At 48.9% G+C, this 27,475-nt stretch overlaps 1 pseudogene; it reads left to right on the top strand.

Annotated features, from left to right (window-relative positions):
• Window positions 1-557: 557 nt before the first annotated feature.
• On the top strand, window positions 558-26,965 carry LOC130887670 (elongin-B-like; annotated as a pseudogene).
• The last annotated feature ends 510 nt before the right edge of the window (window positions 26,966-27,475 follow it).

Raw genomic sequence — 27,475 nt, 5'->3', positions numbered from 1 at the left:
AACCAGCTTTCCTCTCCCTGTATCGGGGCAACATAAAGCCAGCAGCCAGAAGAGAAGGGGTAGTGAAAATTAAGTCACATAAAGGCCAAGACCAATGAGGTCCTTCACAGCATCTTCTGGGGGGCGCTACCTGGGGCTTCCTCCCCTGGGGGATCTCCTGTCCTTGCCTAACCAAAAGACAACTTCCTTCTAGAAATGTTTATCTTTATTTATCATTTTCATTTATTTCTTTGATAAGGGGTCTCATCATGTAATCCCAATTGTTCTTGGGTCATGATGCTCCTGACTCAGCCTCTTTTTTTTGTTGTTGTTGTTGTTTTTTGGTTTTTTTTTTTGTTTTTTTCGAGACAAGGTTTCTCTGTGGTTTTGGAGCCTGTCCTGGAACTAGCTCTTGTAGACCAGGCTGGTCTCGAACTCACAGAGATCCGCCTGCCTCTGCTTTCCAAGTGCTGGGATTAAAGGCGTGCACCACCACCGCCCAGCTTGCCTCAGCCTCTTGAGCGCTGGGAATGCACACCTGTACCATCAGATACTTGGAGCCAGAAGTAGCCACCAGGATGGATGAATTTCTCACAGTCCGGCACATAAGACCACCATCTTCACAGACACTGAGAATTCCAGCATCATGTTAAGCTGAAGCAAGTCATCAAGGCTCTCCTCAAGTGGCTGCTGATGAGTAGTGGCCGTCCAAGGATGGTCAGCTCCTTGATGATGGAAAAACTCTGGGGAGTGTGACTAGCCAGCCAGTCACAGTGGACTGGGTTCTGAGCAGATGAGGCCTTCGAAGCCCTGCACTATGAGCCCTTCTCCAATCCTCCAGAGCTTCCAGATGTGATGAAGCCACAGGATTCTGGAGGCTGTGCCAATGAGCAAGCTGTGCAGGCAAGCCCCAGTCCCCTAATAAAAAAGATTTGGTTGGGGCTGGAGAGATGGCTCAGTGGTTAAGAGCATTGTCTGCTCTTCCAAAGGTTCTGAGTTCAATTCCCGGCAACCACAAGGTGGCTCACAACCATCTGTAATGAGGTCTGGTGCCCTCTTCTGGCCTGCAGACATACACACAGACAGGATATTGTATACATAATAAATAAATAAATAAAAAAGATTTGGTTGTCAAAACAAATCTGTGCCACCATGGCTTAAACTGACTGATTATATCACTATAAGATGCACAGTGCACTACCTAGAAATTTTCTCAAGCTTGTAAGGAGGCATCATTCTGAGGCTCTCAACACTGCAATGAATCTATTATCCATATACACACTTTTTTTTAACCTAAAACTGGATTAATCCCACTGTCACCCATCACACGTTGAGATCAGAATAGTGTTACTTTTTCACTTGTTAGCGTTGGTTTGTCCACTCCAACCTCTGCCTCTCCCTTTACCCTGCATCCTTGTGTGTGTGTGTGTGTGTGTGTGTGTGTGTGTGTGTGTGTGTGCAAGCATCCCCTTTCTAGAAGGGTAGCAGGCATACTGCATCAGGCCCACCCTAGTCTAACACAATCTCATGCCATTTACCTACAGATCAACCTTTTACCCCCTGACTTCAGCAGGGAGTGGTGGGCACAAGTCACCCACAGCAGGATCTAGTCTCCGCCACTGCTTGCTCATGGATGCCACGTGAGTGGGTGACATAAGGAGGTGCAGGTTGGGACATGCGAAGCTCTGATGTGTTCTCAGCCTTCCTACACACATCCTACAGATTCATTCACTTGGCTACAGCGCAGCCTTTGGGAGGCTTTGGGTGGGAACAACGCTAATTAAAATGTGTTTCAGGTTGAGGGAGTGCTCACTCCTTTGCATATCCAAATCTCTGACCTCGGGATGGTCTCTGCACATCACCTACAAGAAAGGCGAACCTGTAACTGCCCTTGGAATGGCTTAATCATAGCTGTTATTTTCCTTTCTGATGAGAGCATTAGACAGATGGCCCTGGGTGGGTTTCTCATGAACACGGGATTAGTGGAATCATCATAGCTTCGCATCCATTACTGTCTCTTTCAATAGCTCCTAAGTGACGAGTTCTCTAACAGTCCAGGGCAGTGCCCTAAATTCATGCAACAAAGGCAAGGTTATAAAGTTAACCCCACAGGAAAAACAGAAGAAAGATGGAAGGAGAAGATAGAGGAGAAGGAGACAAGAGGGAGGGAACCGACCTCCATAGTTACCCAACCTTCACTGACCATTAAGAACTTGTGAGTCGGGTGCAGCCATGCAAGGCAGCGAGCTGGTGCCATGGGAGAGCTGGGAGGCCAATCTGTCCCACCTGCTGTGAGACTTCAGAAAAGTTACTCACCCACTCTAAATTTGGGGGTTCCAATGTATGAAAGAGGGAGATTAAGACCTTGCTCTCAAGGTTGCCGTGGAAATGGAACAAGGTGATGAAGATAGCAAAGCAGAAGATTCCTCACACTCCTGACAGGGGCCTTGACCAGCACCATCAATTAGGCTAGAGCAGAAGGTGCCTGCTAAGTCCAGGGATGCCACAAATAGGGTCAATGACCAGAAAGGCCAACAATGGTGGCCCTCCCAGGACAAGCTGCCACAGGGTCTGTGGTTGCCAAAGACAAAGGCTACTCGGTTGTCTTAGTTTTCTGTAATGTCAGAGGCCAATTCCAAGATCCTCACGGTCTCCACCAGTTGTGACAACTGCCAATCATATACAGAGGCTCGTCGGGGAGGGGTTCTTGGGAGCGGGGGCCAACCCAACCCTACAATACAAAGGATGGCAGGCCCGCCAGGTGTGCCTTCCTTTCCAATCTACAAAGCCAGGGGCTAAGCCAGCGCAGTCATGCAAGGGTGGCGTTTGTAATCCCAGCTGCTTCCAGCTGAGAGGTTTAAATTGGAAAGATTTTAATTAGGTTCTCATAACTGCCTGTGCCTTTATCCAGTTATTCGTTCACCCCCTTATTAAGAACCCAGTAAGTGCAATGGTGGGCAAAGTGAGGCTTGACCATTCGGGAGCCCAGAGTGATTATAATATAATCTCCTTTCTGCTGGGGCAGTAGCTGTCACCATCGTCTTTTATGGGACAGCCATCAAATCATGGTCTTTAATAGAGGCAGATGGCTCATACAGATTTGCTGTGCAATAAGAGTTTATCATAAGTAGGGGTTTTCATAAAAGTAATTCCAAGGTTCTGAAAACTGCTCGCCGCCTCCCCTGGCTCGGTTGTCTTGTATAACCGAGGATCGCCTGCCTCTCCAGGCTGTGTTGCAGTGGAGAACCCAGCCACAGGAGAGAACTGTTGCCATTTGGGGACCAGAAAAAGTAAGGATGAAAGCTGGAGGCCACTCACCTGCCCAGGACGTGTGAGATCAACCGGGAGAGAGTTAACAGACTCTAAGAGACACACGCATGCGTCTGCACGGGGCATGGGGTTCCAAACCTTCTGATACCTGCCCTGCAGGTAGGTGCAGGAGGTGGGAGAGAGCCCCTGTCTTAGCAGGTGATCTGAGGGGCAGCAGGACCCTGGGAACAGTCTAGATTGTTCTAAGCCCACCACATATGTTCCCAACCACTGTCTAGGAGGAAACTTTGGTGACAGCTTGGTGGTTGTCATTGGATGCCCTGACACCCAGCCTACCCTGCAGACTCTCAAATATCTGTCAGAGGCATCACCTCTGTTTTGCTAGGGCCACACGTCTCTCTGAACACACTACAGACTCTCATGTACACAAACAACTAAATTAATGTGCACCCAAACCAACCTCACTGTCTTCTCAATTCCTGGCTTCCCTCCCTCTGGAGAGGCACTGTCCCCCAGCTCCACCAGGCCTCTTGGCAGACGCCCCACAACTCTTCCAGTGTAAAGGGAACACTGGGTCAGCAAGAAGCAGAGAAACATAGCCTGTCTTTCTCAACTGTCTCCCCGTGGGACAAAGACATGTACAAGGGCCCTGAAGCTGGCATTACTAAATCCTCCTGTGGTCAGTCCCTGGCTAGCCTTGCTGGTCACCAACGGCAGAAAACACTAACCGCACTTCCAATGAGCTGTTTGTGCATGGACACTGTAAGCTGCACAGCTGGAGGCAACTACTGTCGGGAGCAGTGAGACCCCAGATCCTGTGTAACCCCCTGATCTGAGTGCCTACAGCTGCTCTGAGCACGAGACCTCCAGGAGTTCCTGATGGCAGGAGAGTGGTTTCTGGTGGGTTTGGCTGGGGCGTGGCTATCTCTCTATAATCTGCCCCTGAACACAATAAAGGGGGCATTCTTGGGGAATTCAAGGGTGACCCGTGTCACTGTCTCTCTGTCTGTGTGTGTCTATGTATTTTAACCTCCAGCCCCCTTGCCCGAAGCTCGCCAACTGGGTGCCAGCGCACAGAGCACAGACATGGGGGCACGGTGCGTGGCAGACTACTGTCCTAACTGCACAGAGAAATACATCCAAGGCACAGAGAGGTCAGGTCACTCTTCTGAGGCTACAGAACTAAGGACTGAAGCCAGGTACTGTGGCCCTACAGGAGGACCCCATCTCACCAAGGTCCTGTTCCTAGAGTTCCCTCAGCTAACAGTGCCCCATGCTGAATTGTGCCCTCTGCCTGTGTTACATGATGACCATGCACAACAATTCCCAGAGGCAAGAATGAGATCACCTGTCCACGGGTTCCAGGGGTCAAGGGTACAGCCTTTGGGTGAGGCACAGTGGGATCACCGGGGTCCCAGCAGAAAAAGTGAGGGTGACAAGGGCTGAGCGTAGCAGTCTCCTTTACTCTCAGCACCCGAGTGGGGCTGATCCAAAGGTGGGGTTTCCCAAGCCCCTGTGTGAAACCCTGCACCTGCCTTCCTCCCCCAAGTTCAGAAGGAAGAACGCTCCAAGCAGGAGAGTCCTGAGGACCACACCGAGGGGCAACAGAGCCTCAGAACTGTTCTGACCTTGGCCTTGGAGTCACCAAGCAGCACTTCTGTCATACTGCCAGTCTAAGTTCCAGAGATAGAGAGAAAACAGCACCCACCCACCCTTCCTCCCTCCCTCCCTCCCTCCCTCCCTCCCTCCCTCCCTTCTTCATTCCTTTTTCTTCCCTCCTTTCTTGACTGTAACATGAAGGGGCCAGGCCTGTTTGTTGTTGGGATTTTTGTCCTGCCCAGTACCCCACAACTGTTTAGTCCCAAAGAAAATCACACAAAGATCTCTGTAAGTTATAAAGCTGATTGGCCCATTAGCTCTAGCCTCTCACTGGCTAACTCTCACATCTTGATTAACCCATTTTTCTGATCTATGTTAGCCAAGTGGCTCAGTACCTTTTTTTAGTGGGGCAGCTCACATCCTGGTGCTTCTGTGGTCTGGGCAGGAGTGGGAGGAATCAACTTCCTCCTTCCCAGAATTCTCCTGTTCTCATTATATCATTTCTACTTCCTGTCTGGTTTTCCCATCTATACTTCCTGCCTGGCCAATCAGCATTTATTTAAAACATGATTGACGGAATACAGACAATTCTCCCGCACCACTTAACAAGGTCTCATGTAGCCCAGGCTGGCTTCAAATTATCCAAAGATGACCTTGAACATCTGGTCTTCTTGCCTTCCACTTGCAAGTACTAATCACAGATGGGTGTCCCATACATAGGTAGTGTGGTACTAGGGCCTGAACTTGGCCCTTGTGTATGCTAGGCAAGCTCTTTACCAACTGAGATACATTTGCCTTTTGTTTTTTATTATATTTTATCCACTTATTTTGAGGGGGTGAGTTCACACACCACCACCACCCGCAGGAGAGGTTAAAAGACAGCTTGGAGTCAGACCGTGTGGATATTGGCATTGAACTTAGGTCATCAGGCTTGGGTAGACAGCACTTTAACCTGATCAGCCTTTTCACCAGAGCCACCTGAGGGGTGAAAGCTATCACCTGCTCACTTCAGTCATGTTAATGGGGCAAACTTCTGGAGGTCACTGGAAACAAGGGGAAACCCAATCACTCCCAGCAAGGGCTCCCTCCCCAAGCTGTTCCTGAGTCTGTCCTGCAGTTGGATTTGAAGACAACCAAGCTGCACCTGAGCTTCCAAAGTGTTCTCTCCTGGGTCAGACGGCTTTGAAACTTCTCTGACTCTGCAACACCAGAGCCTGAGAGTACCTGCCCAGATGATGCTGTAATTTAAAGTGTCCCCAAGTTCATGTCCTGATGACACTTAGATTTGGGCCCCATGGGAACAATTAGAGTAGCATATATCCACGGGGGTGATGGGGTTGTCCAAGACAGACTTAATGCCTTCAATAGATACAGGACAGGTAGTGGCTTGAGCCAACACCTGAAGCTCTGTCTCCCAAGTGAGACCCTGTGCCGTGTGCTTGCTGAAGGCCTCAGCAGATGCTGGCACCATGTCCTTGGACTCTCAGCCCAAGAGCCCTGAACTAAATAAGTCTTCATTCTTTATAAACTGCTGGTCCTGTGGTATTTGTCACATTAGAAAACAGTCTAAGGTGGGTGGAAGCCTTCACTGCCCACCAGATAGGTCATCGTTTGTCTCCAGAAGCCATGCAGGTGACAGTTGCTCAGGCCAGGTCCCAGTCCTTTTTAAAAACTTGGGCATCTGATTTGTCACTTGCCCACTAACCAAGGACAAGTCACTATCAATGCTAAGGAGGAGGAGGGGGTGAGAGTAAAGGCATCTGCTGCCGAGTCCCACAGCCCAGGTTCAATCCCCAGAACCCACACAACAAAAAGAGAACAAACTCCTACAAAGTATCCTCTGATCCTCACCCTGCTTCTGTGGCATGTTGCCCACACACATGAACACCGAAGGAAACTGTAGCACGTTAGGAAATCGGGGTCCTCCTCAGCAGCATAAAGAAAATGGTGCAGGTTCTTTTGGCTGGGGCCTGAGTTCCTTCGTGGTGAGAGGCAGGCGCTGTGTGAAGACACTGCTGGTTGTGCACACAGCAGTCCCAATAGGTCAAGAGTCAAGAACCAAGGGTCATACTCCAAGGACAGCTGGCAGGCAGAGGGGAAGGAAGGAGTCTCCCTGCTCCAAGGCTCCCTTCTCCTCAAGTGCTCAAGCCGTGTGAGAAAGGTTCACATCTCTAACACTGCTTCCTCTGTCCTCAGGAGTGTGCGTCCCCCCCAATGCTGTGCATCCTCCTAAATTTTAGTCTGACAGCAGCCTTCCCACAGAAATGCACCAGCTTGAACAAGTGGTGTTCTACAGACTAATTTATTTCCATTTTATGTGTATGAGTGATTTGTCTGCAAGTATGTCCATAAACCACTTAGGTGCCTGGAGCCCACAAATACCAGAAGAGGGCATAGGATCCCCAGGAACCAGAGCTATGGAGGCTCGTGAGCCACGATATGAGTGCCAAGAATCAAACCAGGGTCCTCTGGGAGAGCAATAACTGCTCTTAACCAATGAGCCATCTCTCCAGTCCCTTAAATTTGAATTTGGGCCCTTCTGAAAGACCAACTGGCTGGGCCACTTTCTTTCTTTAAATATGGAAGAAAACTCACAAATAAGTTTTTTAAAAAGTTTATATGAGTCCTTTGCCCCTCATTTCCATATTTCCCTTCCTTTTTCTTTTCTCTTTTCTTCTCTCCTCCTCTTCCTCTTCTTCTCTGCCTCCCGCCCCCCCCCCCCACCGAGACAGAATTTGGCTATGAAGCCCTGTTGAGTCTTAAGGCATCTATGTAGCCCAGGCTTGCCTCCTGCATTCCTATCTCAGCCAACCAAGTGCTGAGATTTTAGGCACAAGACCCGCCCACACCCAACTCCAGCTTTTTCCCTTTGCCCATGTCTTTCTTTCTTTTTTATTTTGATATTTGTTTATTGATTTTATTGAGCTCTACATTTTTCTCTGTTCCCCTCCCTGTCTCTCCCCTCCCCTTCAACCCTCTCCCATGATCCCCATGCTCCCAATTTACTCAGCTCTTGTCTTTTTCTACTACCCATGTAGATTCGGTCTATGTAAGTCTCTTTTAGTGTCTGCATTGTTTAAGTTCTCTGGGATTGTGATTTGTAGGCTAGTTTTCTTTGCTTTATGTCTAAAAGACACTTAGGAGTGAGTACATGTGATAATTGTCTTTCTGGGTCTGGGTTACCTCACTCAATATGATGTTTTCTAGCTCCATCCATTTGCCTGCAAATTTCAAGATGTCATATTTTTTCTGCTGTGTAGTACTCCATTATGTAAATATACCACATTTTCCTTATCCATTCTTTAGTCGAGGGGCATTTAGGTTGTTTCCAGGTTCTGGCTAACAATGTTCACGACAAACAATGCTGCTGTGGACATAATTGAGCACATGTCCTTGTGGCACAATTGAGCATCCTTTGGATATATACCCAAAAGTGGTATTGCTGGATCTTGAGGAAGGTTTTTTCCTGATTTTCTGAGAAATCGCCACACTGACATCCAAAGGGGTTGTACCAGCTTGCATTCCCACCAGCAATGCAAAAGTGTTCCCTTTTCCCCCACAACCTCTCTAGCATAAGTTGTCATCAGTGTTTTTGATCTTGGCCATTCTTACAGGTCTAAGATGGAATCTCAGAGTTATTTTGATTTGCATTTCTCTGATGACGCCCTTTGCCCATTTCTACATTGAGTTCTGATTATTGCTGAGTTGAGCAAGTCCAGCATATGTATATTTTTCCAGGCATCAGATTCTTCCCTGATCAATGATTTACAAATCTTCCCTCCCATTCTGTGGGTTGCTGAAGATTAAGTTTAAATTGCAGTTTTATCAAGGCTTTCTGTCTTGTGTTTGGGATTTTGGTGCCTTATCTTAGAAGCCAAATGTAACATCATGAATTTTGCATTTAGATCTTGATCCAGTTTAGTGGAACAGAAACTCTCATATTTGTTGAAAAGCTGTTCTTTCCCCATGTCTGCTCCTAGTACCATCACTAATTCACCAGACCACAGGCCTGCAGGCCTTCTTGGAGGCCCTCAGCTCTGGTCCCTGCACTGCCCGGTTAACCTTTTTTTTTTTTTGGGGGGGGGGGTTTCGAGACAGGGTTTCTCTGTGGTTTTGGAGCCTGTCCTGGAACTACGGTTAACCTTTTTTTAAAAAAAAAAAAATGGTTTTATGAGACAGGGCTTCTCTGTGTCCTAGAACTTGCTCTGTAGACTAGGCTGTCCTGGAAAACAGATTACTTTTTAAAATTTCCAGCAAGCTGGAATTTCTTCAGACCTATTTCGTGACCATTTTATTGACATTTCTGCCCATAATTCTACTCATCCATTTATACATACAAAAATACTAACGCTAGTGCAAAAGAGGTGTTTATTATGTGCCTTTGGACTGTGGCACAAACTCTGGTCACCTATGAAAGACTGAGGAGCTGCAGGGACTCTGGGGGACCCTGGGGTCTTGACTCCTCACATAAGCAGTTTGAGTGTACTCATCCCAGAGATTCCTGAGAGCAGTCAGCTCTGAGATCAGCTCACCTCCCTCTCCATCGCCTTAGGCGCCATGCTTTCTGCCACATTCTCCAGGAGGGCTAGCCCGTGAATCAGTGATAAGGTGTGTAAGAGTGGAGAGGGCTGGGCCTCAGGGGTGGTGGTGTCCCGGAGCAGCAAGCAGCTCCACGGGCCTCTACTGACTGGGCATTGGAGTCCTGGGTTTGGTGAGTCTCTGGGAGGACTGAGCAGACAGATTTGGGGGTTATGCGCCCGGCTAAGACTTATTCCGAGAAAAAGATGTGTGTTGACTACTGACGCGAAGCAGAGTCTTTGTTCCAAAGGAAAGAAGAAATGTCTTATTACGAAGCTGAGTATGAGCAACTGCAGGAACGTGGACCAAAGAAAGCCACACCTGAGCAGATTTACTTGGTACTTCAGTGGCAGCGCCAGGTGGGCAAGTTACAGCAGAGAGATCAGCGTCCCTGCTGCAAGCCTCTCAAGGCGTCCTAGGCTTCACTGATAGTCACAGGAACAGCGGCTCAGACACAGAATGGGCCGCTAAAAGACTAACGGCTAAAGACCAAGATAACTTGGCTCTGGCCTTGCAATATTCCAACTCTACGATCCCAGAGTTCTCAGTAGTCAGTCCGCCTGGAAGCCCTTCAGCGCCAATGTGACAACTTTCCCGGGAAGCTTCCATTCACATCTGGGGGATGACGCATCTGCGGGAGCCCGGGATAGGCTCTTTTGGGTCTCTTATTACGGAGAGCTTGCTTTCCGTCAGATAATTCCAGAGGCATATGCAGAAGATCTCTGCCCAGGGAAACCCAGGTGGCGAACAAGGCTTCCATGAGGGTTAGCCCGGTGAATCCATCCTGCTGTTGGCCATGACTCCTGTAACTTGGGGCCCGGCAATGAGACCATGAGTACGTGAGGGACCCAGACACTTGTGCACACTCTCTGAGGCAAGCAGGACACGCTCCAGGCACTCTGCTTGATGACTTGGCTCGGTATACTAGCGCGAAACTTCTATCATGCCTTGGACCAAACTACGAGTCCAATCTGCCCTATGTATTGATAACACCGGTAATATTAGAAGCAATTGTTCACTCTCTGATGAGGGACATTCACTGAGCAAACACCTGTTGGCTGTATATCCTCAACGAGGTGCTAAATATGAACAAGGAGACAGGAGCCAAAGCAGATTAGGCAGGCACGGCTCTTGTCCATCTGTCTGCTGAGGAGGGAGGCCACCTGTCCTCCGTGTGAGGGCTTCACTACAGAAACTAATCTTGGGCAAACTAAACAAGCTGGTTGCCCTTTTCTTTTCTGGAACCTTTGGAGAGCAAGCCCCTGCAAAAGCCTGAGCTTTGAACTCCTGTCCTCCAAAATGGAAAGAATTTGTTTCTGCCACCTCAAGCCACTCTTGGTCTTGGTCTTTTGTCACAGCAGCCCCAGGAAAGGTTTGCTCTCTAGGAAGCTAGGCTGCAGGTCCAGATCTGACGGACTGTGGAGGGACCCAGATTCAGATCCATTCCGCAGAGCCTAGCTGCTAGCCCATGTCTCACATGGACCCAATGGGTGCTAGCACTGATTGCCCACAGCCCTCCACACATGCTTTTCTCTGCCGCAACAGCTCTCCTTACTCTGAGATGTTTCCATGGGAGGCTGTGTGGGTTTTCACTTTGGAAGAAAAGTTTTAAATGAGCAAAATACACACCTGCTGCCTAGTTCTGCTCCCAGCAGACGATAGACACGGAGCACACGGCCTCATACTGTTGCCCAGACAACTCATTCCGTCTCTTTTAGACGCTGGCAAGTAAACCTTGTCTTTCCTCCCTTCCCCTTCTCTTTCCTTTCCTTCTCTCTTCCCCCTTCCTCTTATCTTCCCCCTCCTTCTCTCTTCCTCCTTCCTCTTCTCTTCCCTCCTTTTCTTCTCCCCTCACTTTCCTCTTCCATCTCATTTTTCCTCCCTCCTCTTCCTGCCCTCCTTTCCTTCCTCCTCCATCCCTCCATCTTCCCTCTCCTTCCCCCTCACTCCTCTCCTCTTCTCTGCCTCTTCCTCATTCCCTCCCTTCCTTCCTGGAACTGAGACTGTGTCTTCCGATACCTCTGCTCCCCGATGGCCTCCACAAGCTCTGCTAACCTGTGTCCTGCTGACCCAGATTCCCCCTGCCCAGCGCCGTTATCTCAGAGTCGAGGATATAGTCCAGCTGTTCTGATGCCACTAGGCTGATTTCATCAGACAGATGGCTTTTGCTAAGCACATCAAGTCTCTTAAGATGTCCATTAGAATAAATGTCACTCAACCAATTTGAAATGACCACAAAGACTGTCCAGGTCCAGCTGTAGAGACAGGAAGTCAGGGGCAGCCCAGGGGAAAGTGCTGATGCTCAGCAAGTGTGACACACGTAGGGCTTTTCTTATTTCGCTCACTCCATAATCCCATGCCTAGGGTGAGCACTTAGCCAGCTGTCAGTCATCAGGCACCCAAAGGAATGGAATATGGTTGCTTAGGTTTGCCTTCTACTGTCGTGATAGACACTATGAACAAAAGTAGCCACGTGGGGAGGAAGGGTTTATCTGCCTTACAGGCCACAGTCTATCATGAGGGGGGCAGGAACCTAAACAAAGGCCACGGAAGAACATTGCTCACCAGCCTGTTCCTTCTAGTTTGTTCAGCCTTTCTTACACACCTCACCCCTGCCCACAGTGGGGTGGGTCCTCCCCGCATCAATCACTTTTAAGACCACCTCCCATAGGCTTGCCTACAGGCCAATTTAATGGAGGCAATTTCTCAACCGATGGATGATGGACGTTCCTTTCTTCTCAGGTGATCCTTGCTGTGTCCCTTTGACAAAACCCTGCTGAGCATCTTGGTCTTAATAGCAGTGAGCAGTTTGGGATGAAGTAACTGATGAAGTAAATGAAATTCCATGGAAGACTACAAAAGTATTTAATGTTGAACTATGGATTGGGGGGGGAGGGAGGCAGGAAATCATGAAGTTCACTTGACAGCCTTGAGATCAGGAGCTTCCCAGACCCTGAGAGACCCATGCATTCCCTCAGGCAGTGAAGCTTTCAGGTCACTTTGTGTTTCTCCGTGTGTTCCCTCGATAGTCAGGGAAGCATGAAGGTTTGACAGGACAATGGGTCTCCGACATTAAAATGCTGGCCCTGGATAGCTTGCATGCAGCATTGTTTCCTGGGGCTACAACTGTTTGATTCTGGAGATGGCCATTATGTTCTGTTTCTGATAAAAGTATTAAAAATCTGATTGTTCTCAATAAAATTGTCACAGTCTCCTTTGTGCCATGGCCCCTCCAACCTGGCCTGACTTCATTCCTCACAGCCGTATCAGGTGAACTTGGCCTACGAAGTAAGAGTGGGTGCTTATAATGTTTAAAGGTTTATTTGTTTTTATTGGAGGGTATGTATGTGCCCATGTGTGTGCGTGTGCGTGTGTGTGTGTGTGTATGTGTGTGTGTGGTGTGAGGTCCAGTCTGCCAATGCGGGTGCCTGTGATCAGCCTAGGCCCTCTTGTCCAAGCCAGGTGAGTAGCGATAGTGGGCTGACCACCACCAACCAGTTTTCCATCGTCCTCTGAGTCATTTGTTAGCCTTCTCTGGAAGTGTTTAGAAAGATGACAAATGGTGCAGGAGATTCAAATTTTCTGGAAGGAGATTCAAAAGGAAAACCTCCTGAAAACACAATGTCTAACCGGACTCCCCAGGCCCGTTGGGTGTCTAGTCAGCAGACATCTTTCTGCAGGAATTGCTACCCTGAGCCCTGCTCACAGGGCTTCCCTCGCTGAGTGGCATGTCTGACCTTAGAGTCCTGCACCCCACGGGTCTGCTCCAGGCCTTTCTGTTGGCTGCAGGTGACTTGGAGACGATGCTCTGCATTCCTTTGCTTGTAGAGGAATGGCATGGGTTCCACTTTGTGTAGCTGTCTGCCCCTTCAGGGAGAGATACCTTTTCCAGTGTGGCCTTTTCCCAACTTAAAGAACTGGTACCCCCATTCAGTAACCCTATTTTTTATAAGGCAGCTCTGAGGTCTCTGAGCCTGGAGTGCCAACGCATAAGCTTAGAGGGGACACAACTCAACCCATAAACTCTGTGGCTGCACAAATATCAGCACTCAGAAATTAAGGCAGGGGAATCATGAGTTCAAGGCCAGCCTGGATTACGTCATTTTAAAACATCACCACCAACAAAACAACACCAACAAAAAAAACCCTAAAAAACAAAACAAAAAGCTGCATCTTAATGTATTCATGTGGCCTTAAGTGGGTTTTATATGTGTAACAATAAGAGCTGTGGAAATCTTTGACAGATATAATTACCTTGAAACTCTGCAAGTTTTCCAAAAGCTATGCACACCCACACTGCACACCGCCACATCCACCCCAGGACTGCCAGTGAGAAGTGTGTGTGTGTGTGTGTGTACGTACTCACTGGATGATGCAGTCAGACTTCAGAGCACAGCATTGCTGGCAGCTGCTGGAAACCCCGAGTGAGCCCTGTGATCACTGCAGGAGGTGGGTGAGCAGGCTGTACAGTGTCAGGACAGCGGGTTCTACCCCACAGGAAAGCAGAGCCATCCCCAGCTCCGCATGCTGGTGCTACAGCAGCTCAGGAGCACCACACTGAGACACCCAGACACCGAAGAGATCACACCCTTCATCCCCTGAAGGCACAGGGTGCCAGGGTAGACAGAGCAGTGGTGACCTCTTGACCTCTGGGGTTGAGTAGTAACAAAGGGTCCTTTGGGATCTGGAGTCCAGGGATTATGAGATTGGCGGGGCAGGGGAGGCGGTAGTGTTCTGTTTCTTAGGATGTTACTTGTGTATTCGGTTTGTGAGAATTTGCTGTTCTGAATCTATGATTGTTCGTGCAAGGGTTATGCCGAAGGAAAAGTGAAGGGACAGAACCATCTCTCTGCTTGTTCCTGGTACAATGACTTAGGGCCGGTTAGTCATGAGACGAGACAGAAATAAGAGCATAAGAGAATAGGGCTTCCCTTCACAATAGCAAAATACGTGAGATACCCACCTTAAAAAGAAGAAGGTTTGTGGTGCCTCATGATGTCAGAGATCTCAGTACATGGGCGAGTGGCCTGTTGCTGGGCTCTGCTGTGATGGGGAGTTCACAGAGGGAGCTCAGTGCAGGAAGGGGCTTGCCTGAGGCCAGCTGGGGAGCTGAGGTGGAGGCAGGTGTTGGAAGGGTGCAGGTGAGCGCTGACTGAGTCACACCAATGAGGGCATGCCCCCTTTCTTGCTGATGACTCTGCTGCCTTAAGGTAGAACTGTCCAGAGCAGAGAATAAAGAAACTGTGTAAAGAGACACAAATCAGTTCAGATATGCTTGGCCCCCTTCTGGGTCTCCAAATCCCTCTTAAACTTTTCCTGAGTTGTTCAATGGCTTACAGAGTTGCAGTTATGGGATTGGGCGCTAGATTTTCATCTCCTAACATGGATGATGGGATGTTTTGGAGGATGGTGGTTGTTTGGTTATTTGAAGAGATCATTTTGTTTTCCTGGAGGATATTTTTTTTCTGGTTTTGGAACCCCCCCCCCCCATGTAGTCCTGGCTGGCCTGGGGTTTGCTATGTAGATCAGGTTGGCCTCAGGTTTCTGGCCCTCCTCTACATCTGCATCCTGAGTGCTGGGTTACAGTCATGGCTGATGTAATGTGTTTGTGCAACTGGAAGTCGGATCATTCAGGGAAGCTCAGAGAAATCCCTTTTGGTATTATGTAATGTTTCCCATCTGACAGAGACTTGAGACCCAGGAGGAAACAGAAGGTACCTCTTAGGAATCCTTTAATGAGTGCTCTGACCTCCAGACCACCCTGCCTGTGGGTGTCTTGATGACTGTGAGGGCCCTTGAGGGCCTCCCAGACTCCACACACTCCTCTGGTTTCCAGTTCTTTCCCTTCTCCTTGTGTCTGTCCCATACCTGTGCAAATGAACGAAGAGGCTCATGGGAAGGCGAGGTGCCATGCAGCAGCCCAAAACACAGAATGCTGGCTGAATGCAAGTTGCAGATCAACAGCAAAATGTTTGATATGCACAAAGGAGTTATTTAACTAGTTGGCCGGCACTGTATCAGGCAGTCCTTCCACACGTTTCCACAGCTGGCGAGGTGAAAAACAGGGACACACACTACACCACTAAAGATGGACCATGTTCCCTCCATGCTTGTATGCTGAGGCCCCATGTCCTGGGACCTCAGAATGTGATTGGATCAAGTCTTCAGGGAGGTAGTTCTGCTAAAATGGGGGGTTAGGGTATGGGCTAGGGTGGGGCCCTAAGCTTATATGGTAGGTGTCCTAAGAGGACAACCCAGGTGAGGACACGGTGTGAAGTCGGACATCTTCAAGTCAAGGAGAGATGGCGCAGGAGCCTACATCTGCTGACACCTGGTCATCTCAAACCATCACCTTCTGGATCTAAAGGAGATGTGTTTCTGTGGCTTGAGGTGCCCACCATGTGGGCTGATTATGATGGTCCAAACGGGCTAATACACAAGCCCCTGTGCTTAGATAAAGAAAGGAGAAACATGGGGGCTGGAGAGATGGCTCAGCGGTTAAGAACATTGACTGTTCTTCCAGAGGTCCTGAGTTCAATTCCCAGCAACCACATGGTGGCTCACAACCATCTGTAATGAGATCTGGTGCCCCCTTCTGGGGTGCAGGTATGCACACAGGCAGAACACTGTATACATAATAAATAAATAAATCTTTAAAAAAAAAAAAAAGAAAGGAGAAACATTCTGGAGAAGGGAAGGAGAAGTGAAGGCCTCTGGACGTGAGCAGGATGCACCAAGAGGCAGACCCCTCAACAGCAATGCCAACTTCCTCCCATCTTCCCTCTCCCTTCCCCTTCCTCTCTTCCTCCTTCCCCCCCACACCCTGCTTGTCTCCAGGTCCCTCCTCCCTCCTACCACTGGCAACAGGAGGGAGGGAAGATAGGGATCTCAGCTCCAGGCTTCCTTCTGCCTGCTCTTTTCAGAGACCGGTTTGTCCAGCCATGGGATGGACACACGGGCAAGCTTGAGCGACGTGCTCCATACAAAGCCTCTGCCACGACTTAATCCAAATGGCCATCCACGCAAAAGTAGTCTTGCTGCTGCTCACTCATCCTCCCAAAAGACTCCTATTTCCCTGAAAATTGATGACCTCAGGCCATGTACAAAGGTCCCTCACCCTGGTACATTTAACCAGACACAAAGTCCAAAACAACAGGGAGAGGAAAGAGCAGACACAGGGATTAAAAAAAAAAACAAATTACAAAATATAATCAAATGATGCTCTCTTCTTACCTCTTAGGTTAAAAAATACCTAGATGGGGGAGGAGAACACTGGCTTAGTTTGCACAAAGTTCCTGGGTTTAATCTTAACGAGAGAGAGAGAGAGAGAGAGAGAGAGAGAGAGAGAGAGAGAGAACATAAAGGGCAGCAGGAACAGTGGCTGAAGAAGCACAGAGACCTGGGTGTAGCTAAGTGATCACTGGCCTACCATATGCAAGGCTCTGTGTTCAACAGCCCTTGGGAGCTGGTGTCGGGAGAGGTATGGAGAAAAGAACAGGGTACTCTCTGGGAAGATGTGGACCGCTTGCTCTCAGAAGCATCAACCACATTCCGCCCAGTGTGGGGAGAAATATGGGCATCCTTCGGCTCTCAGTGCAGGCATATCGTGAGATGACAAAAATCAGAGGAAAAGGCCTGGGCCCAAAGCCACACCTCTTCCTGTTTCAGAGCCTGCAGGACTGGAATGCCATGGTTAGCCAGAAGCTGGTGGCCCTGAGGTCAGCCTCCTTTTCAAGGCGCAACAGTGAGCCTTTACTTCCCTAGTCTGGACCCCAGTTTTTGGAAATGGCCGGAAATTGTTTAGAATCACATCAGCAGGTGGAGGTGGGTGACCAAACTAAGCTCCTTGCTCAGAGATAAATCTGAAACGTGGCAATAATGTGGCATCTCTGTGCCTTCCTGAAGGTTGTCACCTTGAGTGAGGACAGTGGTGGGTCCCTAACTGTCGCATCCCCGCTGTCTCCCATCTCCATCTCGGTTCCTACCCAGTGGTCTGCCGTTGTCTATGACACCGTTTTGCTTGTAATAAACCCTGTCCACTTGCTATGCTGCAGTCCGGGGATCTCAGCTGAATTCTTTCTGTGGAGATCATAAAGACCAGAGAGCTCTAGGGAGTCTAGAGCAAAAGCTCTGTGACAATGTCTGTGGAGTCCTGGTCATCTAAGGACCAGCTACAGTACCCAGGAAGTAAAACCTGCGTATCAGGAGAGCCTTGTGTGGCTTAGGGAAGAGGAGGTAAGGACCACTGTCCTTCATTGCCAGATCAAGCTGGCATGTGGGCTCAGAAGGAAACCTGTACCCCTTGGCCTTCTCAGGCTCCCCAAGGAGGACCCCCGCTGAGTTCATTGGGCGCTGATCCCAGAACCAATTGAGAGAAGATCTGCCCTCATTTCCTTTGAATGCTAATACAAGCTCTCTGTGTGTCCAGCGGGTGAACTCGGAGAGTTCAGACTGGCCAAGGCTCAAGCGGGTCTCCCTACTAAGTTGGCTCACCAGCCCCTCTCTGCCTGTCTTGCTGGGAACCATGAGGGTTGCCCATCTTGGTGGCTTCCATGCTCCTGGCTCACAACTTTTTATATCATCTCTCCTTCAGCCTGGATGATTCTAGTCTCTAATTCTCATTCCTTTGGGCACCAGGACCATTAGCATCACCTAGAGTTGGAAGCAGATTCAAAGGCTGCTCCGGAACTGCTGAAGAAGTCTCCATTTCCCCCTAAGACCCCGGGCCCACCCCAGGGAGAGGAGCTTACAGAAACAGCTGCAGGGTCTGCCCCTCCCCTCCTCCTTACACTCTGCTCTTTTTTCTCCCAGCAGGCGAGCGCAGGCTGCCTAGGAACCAGCATGTCGTTTGGAAGCCAAGCGGTGTTCATTCGGTTTATTTATCTTCTTGGAGCTTCGTCTATTTTGGGTCTCAGCCATTCTGAAAAGGCTTGGGCTGTTATACTTGCTCAGGGTGGGGTAAGAGTGCCGGAGTTAAAGTTGAGGAACATTTCTGTGCCTACTCATGGAGCTTGTGGGCTTGCCCAGCATAGAGCGGGCCCAGCATCTCCACCTGGCTGCCTGCCCAGTAATCGACGCAGACCATCAGGGTCAGGCCCTTCCCACACCCATATCTGTTGTTCTCAAAAAAGAAAGAGAGCGCTGCCCTTTCCTCTAGAAACGTTCCCTTCTGGGTGGGGCAGGGCCTCTTCCTCACCGCAAGCCACTCCACCCCCTCTGTCGCTCCATGCGAGTCACACGGAGGTCACGTGATTCAGACATGCCTCTGTATTGGAATATGTGTGGTGACTGACCCAGCGCTGCCAGGTGGCTGAAGCTAGCCCATTCACGGTGTGTGGAGCTGCTTACACTGAGCTTGAATGGGTCTGTTTGAGGGACTTGGAAGCTGCAATGACGTCGATAAGCACGCCCCGTCTCAAGGTGAGCCACCCCGGTTTTCTTCTCTTCAGCAGTTTCCTGTACACCCCCAGGAGCTGTGCCCATATCAGACAAGCCACAGATCAAAGTTGACGTCTGAGGAAGTCTTCACTTCCTCCCCGATGCGTGTTCTAGTCCTGAAGGCTCAGGAATTAAGAGCTTGCCAGAGTCGGAAAGCATCGCCCTTTCAGGCTGAACCGCTTTGAACCTGATTTGTCATTTGCCACTAAAAAAGTTCCAGCGCCTTCCCATCGTGGAAGTCTTTCAGTGACTGCCGTGGTGGAGACAGGACCTTAAGCTCCCAACGTGGCCCATGTCCTGTGAGTGCCTGCAGTGCGGTTCTGGACCCGGGTTCCCTCTGGATGCCACGGCATCTGCACCCGGGCAGTGCACTGTGCTGTCGCATGGCAGTCAACTGCATCTGTGTTTCCTCTGCTTCTCTGTGCACCTGAGAGCCTGTAGCCACAGCAGTTTTGGAATCCCATAAGGTCTCTAACACAACACACACGGAGCATCCAAACTCTCCTTGAGGCTTTTGAACCAGTGTATGTGAACAAACTGTGTTGTAATAGATGCTTGCGGACGTGCACTTCAAGAAAAGCCATGCTCTACTACATGATTTATTTTTTTAAATACTTTCATAAAGTAGTGGCTGGAGATTGCTCGGTGGTTAAGAACACCTGCTCCTCTTGCAGATGACCAGAGTTTAGTGCCTGCACCCACAGCAGGCAGCTCACAACCGCCTGTAACTCCAGCTCTAAGGGTTATGACGCCCTCTTCTGGCCACTAAGCGTAACTGCACAATGCAAGCCCACACCTGCACACACAGTTAAAAAGAGATAGTTTCATAAGCGGAAGGATACTGGGCTGCATTTTCAAATTTTTCTTCAGTATATTTACTACTTAAAAGCTTAATTTTTATAAAAAGTAAGTGAACTACTATGAAGTAGGTTATACCAGTTTGGGAGAACAAAATAAAATTATTCATTCCACTGCTTGTTTTAAAGAAAACCCCCGAATAGTCAAAGCAATCCTAAAGAGAAAGCTCGCAGCTGGAGGTAGCACAATACCTGACTTCACGTTATATTTGCAGTGCTCTAGGGACAATGCTAGCCTGGTACTGACATTAAAAACAGGTTGACCAATGGAATGGAAGAGTGGAGATTAGAAGGCTATGGCCATCTAATTTTTCACAGTGGTAACAAAAACATATAGTGGGAAAAGATACAAGTCATGCTGGCAAAAGTGGAAATCCCCATGCAGAAGAATAAAATCAGATCCTCATCTTATACAAAAATCAACTCAGAAGCCACCTGTGGTGTGGCATGTGCCATTAGTAACAGAACTCGGAAGATGGAAGCAGCTTGATCGCTGGGTTCAAGGGCTAGCCTGGTCTACATAGCAAGGTCTAGACCAGTCAGAGATACATAGTGAGACCTGGTCTCAAAAAAGGAGAAAGAAAAGGAGGGGTGCTAAATCTGAAGTGGGACAAGGACCTCAATTTAAAGTCTGAGGCTACTAGAGGAAAACAAGGAGAATCTTCAGTGTCAGCAAGAACCTGACAGGACCCCCCCCCCACACACACACACACAGAGCATGGGGACTACCGCCAAGAAGCGGTAGATGAGGCTGCCTTATCTGTACAGCAGGAGAAACAGCCCACAGAGCCTGCAGCCCACAGGACAGCAGAGTCACGAACAGCTATGCTCCAGACAGAGAGTTAACACGCAGAACTTACTACTCTAGCCTGAACACCAAGGAAACAAAACTGCCAATCAACAAATGGGCTAATTCAAGAAATGAAGAAGTGCAAATAGCCCAGAAGTATTTTCAAAAGTGATCAACCTTCTTCGTTGCCAGGACAGTGTAAATGAAAGCTATTTTGAGGTCCCACTTAACCTAAGCCCAGCCAAGACGTCAAGACATCTAACAGCAAACAACAGCGAGGCTATGGAGAGGGAAAGAACCTTTTTTCACTCTTGGTGGGAGTGCACATTAATACAGCCAACGCGGAAGCCAGTTTGGAGATTGCTCAAAAGATTAAAAATAGAACTCCCATATGACCCAGCCGTTCCACTCCTGGGCGCATACCCAGAGATTTCCATCCCCTACTGTGGAGATATTTGTACATCCATGATTATTGCTACTCTAGTCATGAGAGCAAGGAAATGGAACCAACCAAGCTGTCCATCAACGGAAAAATAGGTAATGAAAATGTGGTCTATATATGCATGGGATATCTTTCAACTATACATATTTTCTGTAAAGAACAATGAAAGCATAAAACGTCTAGGAAAGATGAACGGACCTAGAAAGTATAAGTAAGCAAGGTGACAAGGCTGGAAAGATGACTCATTGATTAAGAGCACTGGCTGCTCTTCCAGAAGATCTGGGTTCAGTTCCCAGAACAACAACAACAAAAAAAAAACCTAAGCAAGGTGACCTAAACTCAGAAAGTCAAGAATCCCGTGTTTCCCCCATGTACAGGTCCTAGCTATAATGTACACACGTGGCTGGGAGAACAGGAATGAGTGGAGATAAAGTCCAAGCACTTAGAAAGGAGGTCAAGAGTGGCAGATTAGACGAGGAGTGCGGTTGCACTGTAGGATACACGGCTCCCGAATGAGGATAGAAAGTTAATATTTTCTGGTTTCTTCTCCATCACACTGTGTGCCCCCTCCATAGTGAACACTTGAGGTTCTACCTCTTGAACTGCTAGTGAGATCAGAACAAACTGGAAAAGGCACAAATCTCTAAAGCTGCAAAGTCTGCCCCCAGGGTATGTTTCCTCCAGCAAGCCCACACCTCCTACACCTGTCCAAATCATGCTATCGACCTGGGACCCAGTGTTCAAAAGCCCAAGACTACAGGGGACATCTCATCCCACCACCGCTCTCTGACGGTCGCCTGGGCCTTAAACAGGTCCTGTTACTACCACCTGAGTGGCATCCCTAGGCTTCCAAGACAGAAGAAACCGTTCAGCCGTGCAAGGGACATCTGATGAACCCCCCTCCGTGATTTAAACAATTTTTGAATGTTCTATTTACTTATTCAAGGTGCGTATGTATGCTCCATACCACAGCACGTGTGTGAAGGTCAGGAGTTTGTGCTCCATCTACCACGTGGGGGTCAGGGCTCAGACTTGGTGGCAGGTGGGTTGACCCACTGCACTGTCTCACTAGCCCTCACTGAGATCCTGGGTGACAGAGCTAAGGATATGTCACCGGGCACACACCTCTTCCTTCTGACTGTCCTGAACCAAGAAGGACCTGTCATGCTACAAAGGCCACCGATGATTGGCGTTGAGTCCTCCAGCCCAGCGTTATGGTTCTGACATGATTGGTGGCCCCAAAGGGACTGTTGTAGACAGTCAGAGAAAGTAGGGCCTTGGGGGCCTACTCTGTAGAATATTTGGGGACTCTGGATCTTTCTGTACCCCACCCACTACCTTTCATTCCCATTTCTCCTCTGCTCTCTGCAAATCTTTCCTGTCCACTATGACCCCTGAAGTCATAAATCTTGGTCCTAGTGTGTGAGCTACTTTGTTCCAGCAACCAGAGAGCAGGAGAAGACTGTCCTCTGGCTTCAGTGGGTACATGACTCATGTAGGCATCTTCAGACAGGCAAAGGCTACCTTTCTAATGAGTTGGGGTCAGGGGTGGTGATTTGAAATGAAGACAACTGCCCTCCTCCACAGAAAATCCCACAGTCTAACCTGATTTAGAGAATCCTTCCTCAGAACTCTTTCAAGGCGATTCTGGATTGTGTCAAGTCAGTGAAAAGCTAACCATCACAGGCTGTGCTCCCTGCAGAGTCTAGGGATTTTTCTAGAACAGAAAGGTTTGCCCTGGGTGATTTTATCAGAAGCTACCCCCAACCTCTATAATGGTCCTGTATTGATTACTTCACACACAGTTGGGGGCGAGAAACTGATTTTTTTTAATTAATGAAAGAGTCTATCAAGATACATATTTGTGTACGTTGTAGCTCTGGGGACAGTCAAAGGAAAAGAAAACTCAGCAGAAGTGGCTCTATTTGTTTACGGCCAATTCATTTATTTATTCATTTATTTGCTCTTGGAGGGATTTGGGAAGCTCTATTTTTAGCACCTCCCCTACTTGGGCTAGGATGTCTTTCTCTAGATGATAATTCCCAGCCTCTCCTGCAGGATGAGTCATACAGCCACCAGGAGGAAATAGTGAGGCAGGAGCTTCCTCTCTCCTAAGTCAGGAGAGGCAGGCAGGGTGGCCGTAGAATCAGCAGGGCTGTGCCGTCTTTCCACCTTGGCCACCTCTGTTCTACTCTCCATGAGGTTCCCCGAAGACAGCTATGCCTCCCTGAATGTTCTTCTGCTGGCAAAGAGAAGCCTGTGGGTGTCGATGCCACAGGCCCTTCCTCCACCTCCATTTATAGCTCTGCCAAGCCATCTTGTCCAAGCAGCAGTTGATAAGGCTTGCTGGAAACTGCAGGACCATCCAAATGGAGCACAAACCCCATCTTAATCCTGGAGACGTATTTAATGAAGGAGAGTCACAACAGATATGACCAGGGCCCGGCACTAGGGTTTTCCGACTCCGAGAAGATGGACTAGACTCTGAAGTGTCTGCATGGCAGGGTCTTGGCTTCTACAAGGCAGCCCCACCTTGGCTTGTATTCCCAGAAGCAGAAGGCGCTATCATTGCACACTCCAAAGACTGGTTCACGCCTCAGACACTCGTAAAGCCCATCTAGTTATTCAGTTAGTTGTTTTAGTTTTGTTTTGAATTTGCCGTTTGGAAGGATTTTTTTTAATACTTATTTTAAAAACTTTTGACTAATTAAATGTTTTTCTGATTTTTTTAAAAAGTTTTGGTGTTTAATAATTGAGACAACTGTCCAAGATGTGAAGATGCCAAGTTTGAGAAGCTGGGGGATGAGGGGACACTCTGTAGACTATGCAGGCTGTAGAAGAAGGCAGGTTTCATACATCTATCGACACATAGTAGTTCGTTCCAGAAAGCCCACATGGTAGCAGGAAAGAACCATCTCCCAAAACATGGCCTCTCACCTATGTCCATACATAAAAAATTAAAAGAAACTCAACAACCTAATGGGACATGGTGGTGCATGCCTTTAATCCCAGTTCTCGAGAGGTAGAGGCATGTGGAGTTCAGGAGCTCTGTGAGTTCATGGCCATCCTGGTCTACATGGTGAGTTCCAGGCTAGCCAAGGCTATATAGCGAGACTCTGTCAGAATGGGGTGCAGGGAGGAATCCAACATATATGCAGAAGTGAGCACTGGATTACATCCTGCCGCTTTGGCTGCTGCAGTTTTATACCCTGCCAGGATCTCTGCACAAGGCCCCACTTGCAAACAGAGTCTTTGCTGGTGTGGTTAAGATGGCGCTCTGTGGTAAGGTGAGCATCTTACGAGAGATGCAGGATGAAGATGAAGAGGGAGGCGGGGATGCAAGTGAGGCATCCATAAGCCCAGGACTACCAGGACTGCCAGAGGCCAGCAGAACCTAGAAGCAGGGAAGGACTCATCCTCGGGACCCTGGGAGAAAGACAACCCAGCAGCACCCACTCTGGCTTTCTAGCCCCGTGCTATTTCAAAGCTGAGCCCTATCACCAGCCCCGGGTAGTCAGGTGCTGCAGCCCCTGGACGCTGGTATGGGACAGGGGCTGAGGTCAGAGTGCTCAGAGGCAGCTCCAGAGGCTGTGACTGAGCAGTCGCACTAATAGTCTTCCTGTTCATCTTCCCAGTGCTGGCAGCTGCTTTCCGTCTGCAGGAGCAGATGCAGTCACGGCAGCGTCTGCGAGACCCGAAAATACTCATGTATGGTATAGAGAATGCAGCCTGCTGGAAGCAGCCAGGTCCCCTCCCTCACTTCCACCTGTCCCATCCCAGGAAATATGGATGCCAGGGCCCAGCAAGGCACCGTCACGAGGCCAGCATAACCCAGGCCTCATGTTCATAACCCAGGCCTCTATGTTCATCCCCATCCGGCACGGCCAGGCAGCCACACACTGCTCTGGAAGGAGAGTCACCTGAGCAGGAGAACAGAAAGCCCCAGCGAGGCGACGCCATGAGCAGCTCCTGTCTGACCAGGGCTCCCTCCGCAGTGGGCTTGCTCTCAGCCTGGCTATGACAGGGCTCCCTCCACAGTGGGGTCGCTCTCAGCCTGGGTCCCAAGAGTACCAGGATAAACACCCTCTTGCCAAGGCATAATGGTGGATGCCCTCTGTCATTCACTTCTAGGAGACTGATCAGTTGAGCATCATCCCACATCCTCAGGCCCTGTGAGTGCCCGGCTAAGCCCCTTCGTGACGACTGCATGACCCTGTCCCATGTAATGCTGTGCACAGTCGTGTTATTTAGCGGGAATGACAGGAGCAGGACCTACCTCCCAGGGGAAGGGGCACAGCGCCTAGATGGCGTCTGGGACCATCAGTGCTCAGATATTATTATGTCAGGAGACGTCTCTAAAAACATTAAAGAGCATCCGAGTCAGTTACCTAAAGTTCACAGGGTGGGAGGTAAGTATAAACAGTGAGGTAAGAATGATACTGGACATATTTAAATAACTGGAAGGATGGGGCATAACACTTAATGCTGCAAACTTATGTGAACTTGTAACTTTGGTGTTGGACAATGAAGGGTTTCTTAGGTTTATTTTTATAGTATGTGTCTAAACGTTTTGCCTCCATTGTGTAAGTGCACCACTTGGGTACCGGGTGACCCTGGAGGCCAGAGGAGAACCTTGGGTCATCTGGAACTGAAGTTATAGATGGTGGTGGGTCACCATGTAGGTAGTGGGGACTGAACCCTGGTCCTCTGCAAGAGCAGCGTCCACTCTTAGCCTCTTGTCTCTCCAGCCTCAGCAATAAAGTTGGACACAGGTGCGCTCTTCATTGCCACAGAGTTAATGGGGACAAGCGATCTGCAAAGCCTAAACTATTTTCTGATAGTTCTACAGAGAACACTTGCCGGACTCCAGCAACCAAATTGTCTGACTTGGAGTCTTAAATCCACTCCGGCTGGCTTTGTAGCATTGGGTCAGTTATCGCTCACATTCTGCCTCCAGTTCCCCAGCTCCAGTAGCCACAACAGTCTCATGTAAAAACATTTTTAAGAAGTTTAGGGAGATTAGTATTTTCAAAGTCTTACCATGGTGCCTGAAACACTGACTTTCCTTAGATGGTGTGTCAGTCGGCTCCCTGAGACTATGACGAAACCGATGTGGGACGCCCTTCTGTATGCTGCAAATGTGTGTTTTATTGGCTGTTTCAGCCAATGGACAGGGAAAAATATAGCTAGGTGGGAAGTCCAAACAAAGACACAGGGAGAGAGAGGGCAGAGTCAGAGAGATGCCATGTAGCCGGCCAGGAAGCAAGATGTGATTCAACAAACCACGAGCCTCACAGTAAAAATAAACTAATAGAAACAGGTTAATTTATAGCTAGAGATAGTCAATAATAGCCTAATCCATGGGCTGGAGAGATGGCTCAGAGGTTAAGAGCATTGCCTCCTCTTCCAAAGGTCCTGAGTTCAATTCCCAGCAACCACATGGTGGCTCACAACCATCTGTAATGGGGTCTGGTGCCCTCTTCTGGCCTGCAGGCATACACACAGACAGAATATTGTATACATAATAAATAAATAAATATTTAAAAAAAATAATAGCCTAATCCACTGGCCCAGCGATTGTAACTGATAATAAGCCTCAGAGTGGTTATTCGGTAACAGGCAGGCTGAGAGAAACCAATCCAGGGGGACCAACAGGACGGAGAATATTTCTAGCTACACAAAACACCTGAAATCACAAACTTACAAAGTGAGGAGGTTCGTTTCAGCTCATGATTTGAGGGTTCTACTCAATGACTGAGCAAACCTTTTGCTTTGAAACTTCTGCTAGGGGCAGAAGCCATTATCCAAGAGCGTGAAGCTAAAGCTGCTTAATTCATAGCTAGCGAGTAAAAGCTATCAAGGACGGGGCTTCAACCCGATGACTTAAGGACCGCCCTCCCCACAGGCCCCACCTCCGCACAGGCCCCACCTCCTCCAGGTTTCATCATCTCCCAGCGGCACCTGTGGACAGACATTAACTCGGATCCAGAGTATAGCCGATGTACTGTGTGACTCTGCAGGCATTATTTGGGTCCTTACACCCCGCATTGGTCTTCCACATAAGCACTGAAAACCTCCAGCCGCCTCCCCGCTTCGTGTCCAAAAGTTCTTCAAAACTGACTCATCGTTTCCTGAACTTTCTACCATTGTTCCATATGCAAACAGACCCAGGAAACCTGAGCTCGGATTTCTCGAGTCTCAGATGGTTTCTAATTTGTTATGTGGGAGGAAAACTCTGTATTCCCTAGCAGATGTACAGGGACTGTTTTCCTCATCTCCTCAACACTTCCGACTTTGCAGCACAGAAAGTTGGTTTGTTTTTCTCAAGCTCTATTGGTCTTAATTCTAAAAATGTTAAAACCAGATGATGGGGCACGGGTTTCCCACCAAGCCCAGGCTGTTACTGGACTGTCTGTGGGGTGTGCACCTGGACCCTTGCTTTGTGATTCGGGGAGGAAGAGATGGAATGGGGTGGCGGATGTTGACGCTGTCAGCCACGTAATACAGCCTGGCTGGCATGGG

This window comes from Chionomys nivalis, chromosome 15, assembly GCF_950005125.1.
Source record: "Chionomys nivalis chromosome 15, mChiNiv1.1, whole genome shotgun sequence".
NCBI lineage: Eukaryota > Metazoa > Chordata > Mammalia > Rodentia > Cricetidae > Chionomys > Chionomys nivalis.
The sequence above is the reverse complement of the archived record's forward strand: the minus strand, read 5'-3'. Positions and strand labels throughout refer to the sequence as shown.